Source organism: Rhamphochromis sp. 'chilingali' (genome assembly GCF_963969265.1).
Source record: "Rhamphochromis sp. 'chilingali' genome assembly, chromosome: 3".
Classification (NCBI taxonomy): Eukaryota; Metazoa; Chordata; class Actinopteri; order Cichliformes; family Cichlidae; genus Rhamphochromis; species Rhamphochromis sp. 'chilingali'.
The window spans coordinates 2,759,499-2,770,329 of NC_137931.1; the positions used below are offsets into that span (position 1 = coordinate 2,759,499).

Consider the following 10,831-nt stretch of genomic DNA (forward strand, 5'->3'; position numbering starts at 1 on the left):
TCTTTCAGCCTTTCTTACCTTGGCCATGTCTCTGAGTATTGCACACCTTGTGCTTTTGGGCACTCCAGTGATGTTGCAGCTCTGAAATATGGCCAAACTGGTGGCAAGTGGCATCTTGGCAGCTGCACGCTTGACTTTTCTCAGTTCATGGGCAGTTATTTTGCGCCTTGGTTTTTCCACACGCTTCTTGCGACCCTGTTGACTATTTTGAATGAAACGCTTGATTGTTCGATGAGACTGCTGCATCCCTCTGCAAGATATCTCACTATTTTTGACTTTTCTGAGCCTGTCAAGTCCTTCTTTTGACCCATTTTGCCAAAGGAAAGGAAGTTGCCTAATAATTATGCACACCTGATATAGGATGTTGATGTCATTAGACCACACCCCTTCTCATTACAGAGATGCACATCACCTAATATGCTTAATTGGTAGTAGGCTTTTGAGCCTATACAGCTTGGAGTAAGACAACATGCATGAAGAGGATGATGTGGACAAAATACTCACTTGGCTAATAATTCTGCACTCCCTGTATACCATCAATAACTCTCTTTACTAATACCATATCAATATCATTCCAATCTGTACTGGTTTTGTTTTTAAGTCCAATAACGATGTCATAAATCTCTTTTTCTTCCACTGCTCTTAAAAACATTGAGCTTCTATTCCTTTCAATATCTTCTTCAGTGTCCCTTTCTATTCCATCGACCTTTATTTCCTCTGCCACTTTTGGTAGTGATGGGACGTTCTGTATCGAGGCTTCGGAGCGTGTGTCGAGTAATGGAGGGGGCGTTTCCGCGAAGCGCGTATCGAGGCTTGCTTCATTTATGGGAGGAGCTGAAAATGATGACGTCCGAAGCCTCGCTGCCCGGCTGTACCACGTGACTGGTTCATGAAGTGGTTCGAACTTTGCCGCGAGCTATGACAGCGATATAAACCCCTCAGACTTCATTCAAAAATGTGGGTGTTTGATGGAGAGTTGCGGTTAGTGAGAGTTTGGAGACCGTTTGGAGGTTTATGAGAGTGAGGAGAGAAAGTCAGGAGAGAATGGAGCCAGCTAAGAAGAGGAGGATGTCCTCCCCTGTGTGGGAACATTTTGATCTTATTCCTCCCAACAAGGTATGTAAATTTCTACAGAAGATGTATTTTCATGATACTGATGGTGCATTAGTTACAATTTATGTTAAGCTGTCTTGACTTTTGTACAAGGTGAAGTGTTTTCTATGTGCCAGGGAGCTGGGATATAACAACAACACCTCATCCATGCTTAGGCACTACAGAGCTTTGCATGAGAATAAGGGGAACACCGATTGTGCAGCAAGACCAGGTGAGCCATCAAATGCCATGATAATATAGGATGCAGTAATGTTACTAAATGATATAACAATATTATACAACTGTTATAAGTTACGTGTGTGATATTTATATTTGTGCTTTGTCTTTATTGTCTTTCCTCAGGAGAACAATCTCAAATAGATGAAGACCTGGTCAGCATGGTGATTGAGGACTCCCAGCCATTTAGCATTGTGGAGGACAAAGGATTCAAAAGATTTGTTAAATCATTAAATCCCAGCTATGTTCTCCCCACTAAAAAGGTCATAAAAGCAGTGAAAATTTAGTTTTTACAGAATAAAATGTGAACAGGCAGTGTGTAGCTGTCCATACCTCAACGTTACAAAAGCACAACTACTGTCCACACCCCAACCACACCTCACCTCACAGTAAATGATCATTTCCATTTCAAGCATTTCCAAATAATCATTTCCCATACTGCCACTATAAATATACACAGTATACTGCCATCACTACAATATACATGTTTTACACACTCCTTTTGTTGTTGACATTTACAGGCTGTGTGCAAAATGCCACACTCTTCAAATTCATGCCAGCTATTATTTTTACGTCCAGTAGGTGCCCTGCTAGAGCAAATGAAGCTTCGCGTTGGGGTGAACCAATTGGATGAAAAGCTTCAGTGCTTCATGGGGCTTCATCTGCCCATCACTAACTTTTGGCCCTATATTTATGAATTACCAAAACAAACTGGCAAAACACTAAGAAACAAAACACTAAGAAACAAAACACTAAAAGGTACTAAGACCAAAAACTATAACTATAACTGTGGTGGAAAATAACAGGCAAAGACTATGACTAAGACTAATGTAGAACTGACAGACGAAACCCATAACTATGGGTGAGGAAACCTGACTAAGGTCAAAATAAACAGACGACCCGACAATGGCATGCAGAAAACAAAGGGCTTAAATACATACATGAGGTGATCAGGGGAAGTGGAGACACATGGGGGAACAGCTGACTGACATAAACCTAATGACAGGACCAGGAGAGGAAAGCTAAATACAATGAACAAAGAACACATGACACTGTCAGAATAAAACAGGAAATACTAAAACTAAACATGACAACACAACTTAACAGACCTAATACGTGATGAATAAATACAAAACCCCAAAACATAGAAAACCAGAGGAACAATAAACAATAACTGCCCAAACTAAAGACAGATAGGAAATGACACAAAACTAATCACATAACAAAATGAGACAAATACAAACATGAACTCAGAGCGCTGGGTCAGAGACCCAGCCTGTGACAATTATATTTCTAAATATATTATCTAATAGAGTTGAGATGTTATTCTGGTCAGTCTTGTTATCAGTGGAAATAAACCCATGCTTCACATGGAATCAGTAAATTCTTCTGTACTCTTATTATGATTTGGATTCAAGTCAGCATTAAAGTCCCCACAAATAAACATTCCTTTCTGATTGAGATTTGTAAATAGGTTCTCCATGCTGTCCTTAAATATCTCGATCTTTGTTCCAGGGTTTTTATCAATGTAAAGTGCCACCCCACCTCCTTTTTTGTTGATCCTGTCTAAATGAAGGAATTCATATCCATTTATTTCAAAGTCTTCTCCTTTTTCAGGAGTTATTCAGGTCTCCGATATGGCTATTACGTTGAATGGCTGTTCAAACTATGTTATGTATTCCTTGATGGATTGAAAGTTTGCATATAGGCTTCTACTATTAAAGTGAATAATTGTTATACCATTTCTAACTACATATATTACTATATTTTCTCTTTAAATTTGTAATTTGTATAATAATTGCATTCATTTATATTTTTTTCTTTAAAGAGATTACAATCAGGATCTATATTGCTGTCATACACCAATGTCCTATTGTCAATATCTACAGTGGGATGCAAAAGTTTGGGTAACCTTGTTAATAGTCATTATTTTCCTGTATAAATCGTTGGTTGTTACAATAAAAAATGTCAGTTAAATATATCATATAGGAGACACACACACTGATATTTGAGAAGTGAAATGAAGTTTATTGGATTTACAGAAAGTGTGCAATAATTGTTTAAACAAAATCAGGCAGGTGCATAAATTTGGGCACCGTTGTCATTTTATTAATTCAAAAACCTTTAGAACTAATTACTGGAACTCAAATTGGCTTGGTAACCTCAGTGATCCCTGACCTACATACACAGGTGAATCCAATAATGTGAAAAGAGTATTTAAGGGGGTCAATTGTAAGTTTCCCTCCTCTTTTAATTTTTTCTGAAGAGTAGCAACATGTGGATCTCAAAACAACTCTCAAATGACCTGAAGACAAAGATTGTTCACCATCATGGTTTAGGGGAAGGATACAGAAAGCTGTCTCAGAGATTTAAGCTGTCTGGTTCCACAGTTAGGAACATTTTGAGAAAAAGGAAGACCACCGACTCAGTTCAAGTTAAGGCTCGAAGGCTGCAGACTCCCATCTCTGCAGGACCTGTACACCTCCAGGACATTGCGGCGTGCAGCTCAGATCTCAGCTGACCCTTCTCACCCTGGACACAGTCTGTTTGACCTGCTCCCCTCAGGCAGGAGGCTCCGGTCCATTCGCACCAGAACCTCTCGCCATAAGAACAGTTTCTTCCCCTCTGTTGTTGGACACATGAACAATAAACGTACGACTGTCCCCACCACTAACTCATGACCCTACGCTGTGTTCACTGCATGATTCCATGTTTTGGCACTGATCACCACCTGCACTCATGTATATATCTTTCTACGTAGCACTCTTAATTCTTATTCTTACTTTTATTTTTTCATGTCTATTTAAGCGCAATTTATGACAGCATGTTTGCACTGAAGCACCGCAGCAATTTCCTAATGTTGTAAACCTGCTCAACATTTGGCAATAAAACCCATTCTGATTCTGATTCTGAAGTGGCAGACCAAGAAAAATCTCGGACAGACTGAAGCGACGAATGGTGAGAACAGTCAGAGTCAACCCACAGACCAGCACCAAAGACCTGCAACATCATCTTGCAGCAGATGGAGTCGCTGTGCATCGTTCAACCATTTGGCGCACTTTACACAAGGAGATGCTGTATGCGAGAGTGATGCAGAGGAAGCCTTTTCTCCGTCCACAGCACAAACAGAGACGCTTGAGGTTTGCTAAAACCCATTTAGACAAGCCAGCTTCATTCTGGAAAAAGGTGCTGTGGACTGATGAAACTAAAATTAAGTTATTTGGGCATAACAAGGGGCGTTATGCATGGAGGAAACAGAACACAGCATTCCCAGATAAACACCTGCTACCTACAGTAAATATGGTGGTGGTTCCATCATGCTGTGGGGCTGTGTGGCCAGTGCAGGGACTGGGAATCTTGTCAAAGTTGTGGGACACATGGATTCCACTCAGTATCAACAGATTCTGGAGACTAATGTCCAGGAATCAGTGACAAAGCTGAAGCTGCGCTGGATCTTTCAACAAGACAACGACCCGAAACACTGCTCAAAATCCACTAAGGCATTCATGCAGAGGAACAAGTACAACGTTCTGGAACGGCCATCTTAGTCCCCAGACCTGAATATTATTGAAAATCTGTGGTGTGAGCTCTTCATGCTCGGAAGCCATCAAACCTGAATGAACTAGAGATGTTTTGTAAAGAGGAATGGTCCAAAATACCTTCAACCACAATCCAGACTCTCATTGGAACCTACAGGAAGCGTTCAGGAAGATTATTTTTATTATTATGGGTAGGGTAACCTGTAAGAGCGATTGGCACTAATAAATACTTTTACCGTTACTGTTTCACAAAAGGTTAAAAAGTGAATGTCCACAATTTAGACTTTGATTGAAGGAGATTTTTTAAAAAAGTCACAAAACAATAGTCAAATCATTTAAACTATACTTATCTAACTAACCTACTCTGAGCTCATGGTGATTTTGTTCTTATCTTTGGTGAAGAGAGGTTGGAGGAAGGATGAGCACGAATGGATCCAAAGATGCACTTCTTCCGGGATGATGATAATTACCCAACAGGAAATCAGTTGGACATTCAGTGATGTAAATCAAAACCTTTCAAAATGAGCAGATGAAAAGCCAAAAATCAATTCACAGGTTGGACTGCGGTTCCCCCAGTATCTCTGCTGGAAGTTTCAGCTGTCAACCTCTCAGATCCAATCTCCTGTACTGCTCATCTCGCAGAAGACAAGAGGGAGGAACCTCGACTCTTTTCTTCACCTCACTTTTACACATTTCTCCCACTTCTCCTACTCGATGTCACATCTTCACATTTTGGCCATCCAATTTAGTAGTTGACATTTAATCATCCAGTCTATCTCTCCCTATCTCACTTACAAGATTTAACACAAGGTTTAAACATTTAAACTTGAAAATCACTGAATTACATTCTTTGTTATTTTTTAACAAAGAAAATTAGACATGACATTTAATCACATATGGATATAATTCAGTTTATGTAATCCTGCTTCAATTATGTTTGTTTTGAGCACATTTTACATGAACATTCATTGCAACATGATCTCTTTTTAATTCAAATATAGACGAACACTGTCTTTTATTTTTTGAAAACTCAGTAAGAGGCTAAGGGACAAATGACACTGTCATAACCAACTAATGGGATGGTTTCCCAAAGAAAATAATTACTGTTTTGTTTTTGTTCATTGATTGAGAGAGTTTATTTCCAAACATGATTGTACATATCTGGCAGTTTACTGTTGCCTGAACAGAAGCATGATGATCCTTCCAAAGATTATGGGCCCTGGTTGAATCTAGTTTCTGTAGGTCATATACAAAGTAATGAAATGTGATGTTATGCTTTTTAAAAATGGACCCCATGGGAAGCAGAAATAAAGAGAATGGGCCCCAATATAGAACCCTGAGGTACACCACAACTAAGTGGGGACAAAGGTGATGAATACAGTCCTAAATTAACAGAGAGAAACTCCTATCTCATGTTGTTGTGCCACAGGACTTACAGAAAGACCCTTAAAACAAAACATCAAATTTATTTTTGAGTGAAAACGTGAAAAACGTTGCAACTATATACAACACGATGTCCACAGTGTTGAAGGTCCCAATTCTGAGTCAGTAAAGTGATTCTCGAGTATTGAACGATTCGTTCATGATTCATGCATCACTACTTCTTTGTCTGGATATAAGCCAGAAATGTTATTAATGTATATGAAAACTTGGAGAGCATCCCATAAAAATAAAAAAAACCCCTGTTTTCTTTATGATTGATGTCTTTACACAGCCTAGACTAGCCTCACATAAATGCAATTTCTCACAACAAGCAAATATTGCCCTGGGAGGGGATAATTTCAGTTTTGTCTTGAATTAAGGTTACAATGAGACAATCCTTTGCAAAATTTTTCATTTTCTTTCCACTGCATGTGTGATGACAGGTTATTATTATATAAGTTCATTAGCATATTTCATATCCTGATGCCAGGCATTCCCAGCTTTCTGTCTCAATCAGCAGAAGAGATGAGACACAGGTGCTGGCTGAGGAGAGCTTCATGACTAACAAAACATGTGGTAAACAAGGAAACAATATTTTTTTCATCATTCAGCAAGATCATTCCCAACAAAGATAAAAATAAGAGCTACAAACACTGTAATAACACCTTTAAATGAAAACACACTAGTAATATCATATACCCGCAATGTGCCGAGACATCAAATCTGCTTCAAATGGTAAAGAAAAATGCATGCTTGCCCTCTGTCAGACAAAGTGCTACCTTATCAAACACTCAGCTATACAAAGAATTGCAACCAAGACAGACAACGTCTCGCATGCAAACACACAAACACATTTTTTTTTCTGTTTCAGAACCGAGATTTTAGGTAGTAACAGGTGGGAGAAGATTAATGAAGGACTGAACAGCTCGTTCTTTCTCCTCATCTCTCCTGTCATGTTCACCAGAGGGAGTTTTGATAGGTGTATACACATACACAAATATACGCAGTGATCATGCAGAAGAGCTGCAGCAGTAATTCTTAATACTTCAAAGAACCAAGCACTTGTTTATGTGGGAAAGGAAAATAATACAGTGGCTTGCAGAAGTATTCGGCCCCCTTGAACTTTTCCACATTTTGTCACATTACAGCCACAAACATGAATCAATTTTATTGGAATTCCAGGTGAAAGACCAACACAAAGTGGAACAAAAATCATTCATGATTCCAAAACAGTTTTTACAAATAAATAACTGAAAAGTGGGGTGTGCGTAATTATTCAGCCCCCTGAGTCAATACTTTGTAGAACCACTTTTTGCTGCAGTTCCAGCTGCCAGACTTTTCGGGTATGTCTCTACCAGCAAAACGAGAGAGGGTATGGAGAACCTGTTTACCAGCTGCTCAAAAGAGGCAAATTGTTGCTTATGTAAATGTCTTGAATTGACAGGATACCATTTTTACACCAGACCGTCATACCCAAATGTTACGTTCCCTGGCTAGTCTAGGGGGGTTGAAGGGACGAACATAAAGGTGGATAGTGAAGGAGGCGCCAAGATGGTAACTTTAAAAGGTTTATTTAATGCTGGTGATGAGATTTGGGTTCAGACTGAGGTATAACTTCAGGGAGAGCCAAGGCCAACATAACAAACAAAACATCCCTGATGTAAAAAGTAAAAGAAACTTACCTAACTCCAAAGAAAACAAAATATACAACCTATAACCATAACCTACCTAACAACACAAACAGGAGAAAACGGGATGTCAAAACAAAAGGCAGCTCTCCCCTACAAGCAGTCTGAACATGAAAACAAAAATGCACATACAAGTCACAAAGGTATGCAATCCTGCACAGGTATGGCAATCAAAATGGCCAGAGGGCACAGAAACACAGCTCCACAGGCCTTAAGTAGTGCTCCGCTGATTAACAATTATCTGGACTCTGAGCAGCATCCAATCAGGACAGAGGAGGTGGAGCCTAGACAAAACAAAGAGTTAGTAGGGAGAAGAGACATCCTCCTGGGGGATGTAACACCAAATCTAACTTTGTTTTAGAGACTTACAACTACGAAACTTTGTATCCTCACATACTGATTGCTTCCCCTCTCGTCCACCGGTTTCTCTGCTAGATGATATTTTTAAAGTTGCATTTGATCAGAAACAAATTATTCGTAACATCTATAATAAACTAATCCATCACAGCTCAACCACTCAATTATCTAAAATTAAAGTGGGAAAAAGATTTAAATGTTGAAATTTCAGGAGAAGACTGGCTGAAAATGATAAGAAGGATCTATTCATCTTCAATTTGCCAACATCATACTGTTATTCAGTTTAAAATTGTACTTTGACTACACTGGTCAAAGACTAAACTGTCCAGATTTAGATCAGATCTGGATCCTACCTGTGATAAATGTAAGCAGGCTCCAGCCACCCTTCTACATATGTTTTAGACATGTCCAATGCTTCATCAGTTTTAGCAATTGGATTTCTCTACTTTGTCAAAACATAATCATGATCAATTAACGTGCCTTTCTCTATGGTCGGCTGTGTGACATGTTGAACAAATCCCTTATCTGTAACAAAATTGCAAATGCTTTAAGATTTTAGAACATTATCTTTGACATCTCCTGTTACAACTGTTTTTTTTGTTTTTTTATGTAGCCAAAAAAAATTTAATTAGCATCTAGTATCTGAATAATTATATTTTCTGATGCCAAACTGTAGTGTACATGCCAATGCCATCATGCTGTTGGCTTTGTATTTCAATTAATGCTGGATTACTACTAGTGCAAGATCCACTTCATGGATTACATTGAAACCTATATCCACTAAGTTTTATAGTTTCTAATGAAGAATCTGCAGACATCCATTTCTCTGTACCAGCAATACTGTTAGGCTGCAAAAGCTGTGTACACATTACCAAATCAGTGTCACCTCAAAACAGTTTAACCCCAGTTCTTGGATTTCTCAGGCCTCCAGAGACGACAATAGTCACTTCACAAAACTTTATTCATCCACAATCACTTATGCAGCTTCTAGAAGGGAGATGTGCATGGCCCCGGCAATTCCTCTGCAAATCTCAACCCTTTGTCCATTACCTGCAGTATTATAGAAGCGACCTCCGCTGTAAACCCTATATGATGTGCCATAAAACTAAAACACCGTATGTGTGTTCGAGCACGTGAGTGCCTGCATGTGCGCGTACGTGTCTCTGTGGACATGACTTCCTGCCAGTCATAAAGTCATCTCCCCTCACCCAAGCTACACCAAACTCCCCTACAAAACATAGTTATCAGGCTACAAACACTGACACCCCCACTCAGGTATCCCTTGGGGAATTTCCACTAAGCTAGGGCTTTGGAGTTGATGTCACACCGCAATGCATTGTGGGAGCGCGGCGCCATTTTCGGGGTCTACGAATCAAAACAAACACACTGTGTTGGAACGACGACTACAAGAAAGATGCTTAAAAGCAGTGCAAAAGAGAATGGACTGTATAGAGACCAATTGCGCCCAGAGGCAAAGCGGCGGTACTTGCAGAAAATAGAGTGCATTGCAAATCTGGACCCATATGAAATACGGCAGTGGAGTAAAGACCCAGACGACCTCCCGCCACTGTCCTACCCCGATATCTTCACGTATCTTGTTTGTGGAGTAAGCGCTTACACTGCGAACCAGTTTCGTAATTACAAGTTGCTGGAGGCGCACATCCAATTTACAAACGGCTGGGTGCAAGATTGGGCTATTTTCAAGCCGCCAAAATGTGAGTACGTCGTCATTCAAACCAAGTTAAGTCAGCTGGAGTGTATCGAGTGTAATAGCCATTGTTTACCCCACCACCACAATTAATGTTATACATTAATCAATGAACTGCTAAAATCTTGTTGTCATATTATGTGTCCATATTTGTAAAGTAGATGCAAACTACCACTTTGATAATCGGGCAAGATATTACTTAATACTAATTTGTGTCCAGTCTGTACTCCCAAAGACTGAATGAACCTGCATTACGGCCATAGGTTATTGTAAGCACCACGGGGAAGGTCGAAGCCGCACACTGCACCTGTATGGCCAGAGTAGCGGAGACCTGCACCCATGTCGCTGCGCTTCTGTTTAAAGTGGAGGCAACAGCGCGGATCCGAGGCGCAAAGACTGTCACAGATGAACCAGCCTACTGGGTTTTGCCTGGGAAGACGACCAAGATACAGCCAGAGGGTGGCCATAACATTGACTTTACATCTTCAGCAGCACAAAAAAAGACACTTGATGAAAATAAACGGACCGTCTGTGGTGAAAGGCAGAAGAAGCCATCCTTCAAAAAGAAAGATTCCCACTGCTACACTTGAGGAGTTGTCACCACTGTTAGAAAAAACACAGTAAAGCAGTGGGTTTGTCTGGATTGGAGATAGGGCTGAACGATATATCGCATTTGCGATAATATCGCGACATGATCAAGTGCAATTTTTTTTTTTTTTTTTTTTTTTTTCTAAATGACATCAGAAACAGCAGTATGCGACATTACGTGATGGCAGAGCCTCAGTTCA

General features: G+C 39.8%; 1 long non-coding RNA gene across 1 annotated transcript; it reads left to right on the top strand.

Moving 5' to 3' along the window:
* The first annotated feature begins 474 nt into the window (after positions 1-474).
* LOC308394255 lies at positions 475-1,960 on the top strand. Its single transcript, XR_013971147.1, has 3 exons — positions 475-1,116; positions 1,207-1,324; positions 1,456-1,960. It is a non-coding gene; the product is annotated as an uncharacterized lncRNA (long non-coding RNA).
* Positions 1,961-10,831: the final 8,871 nt, after the last annotated feature.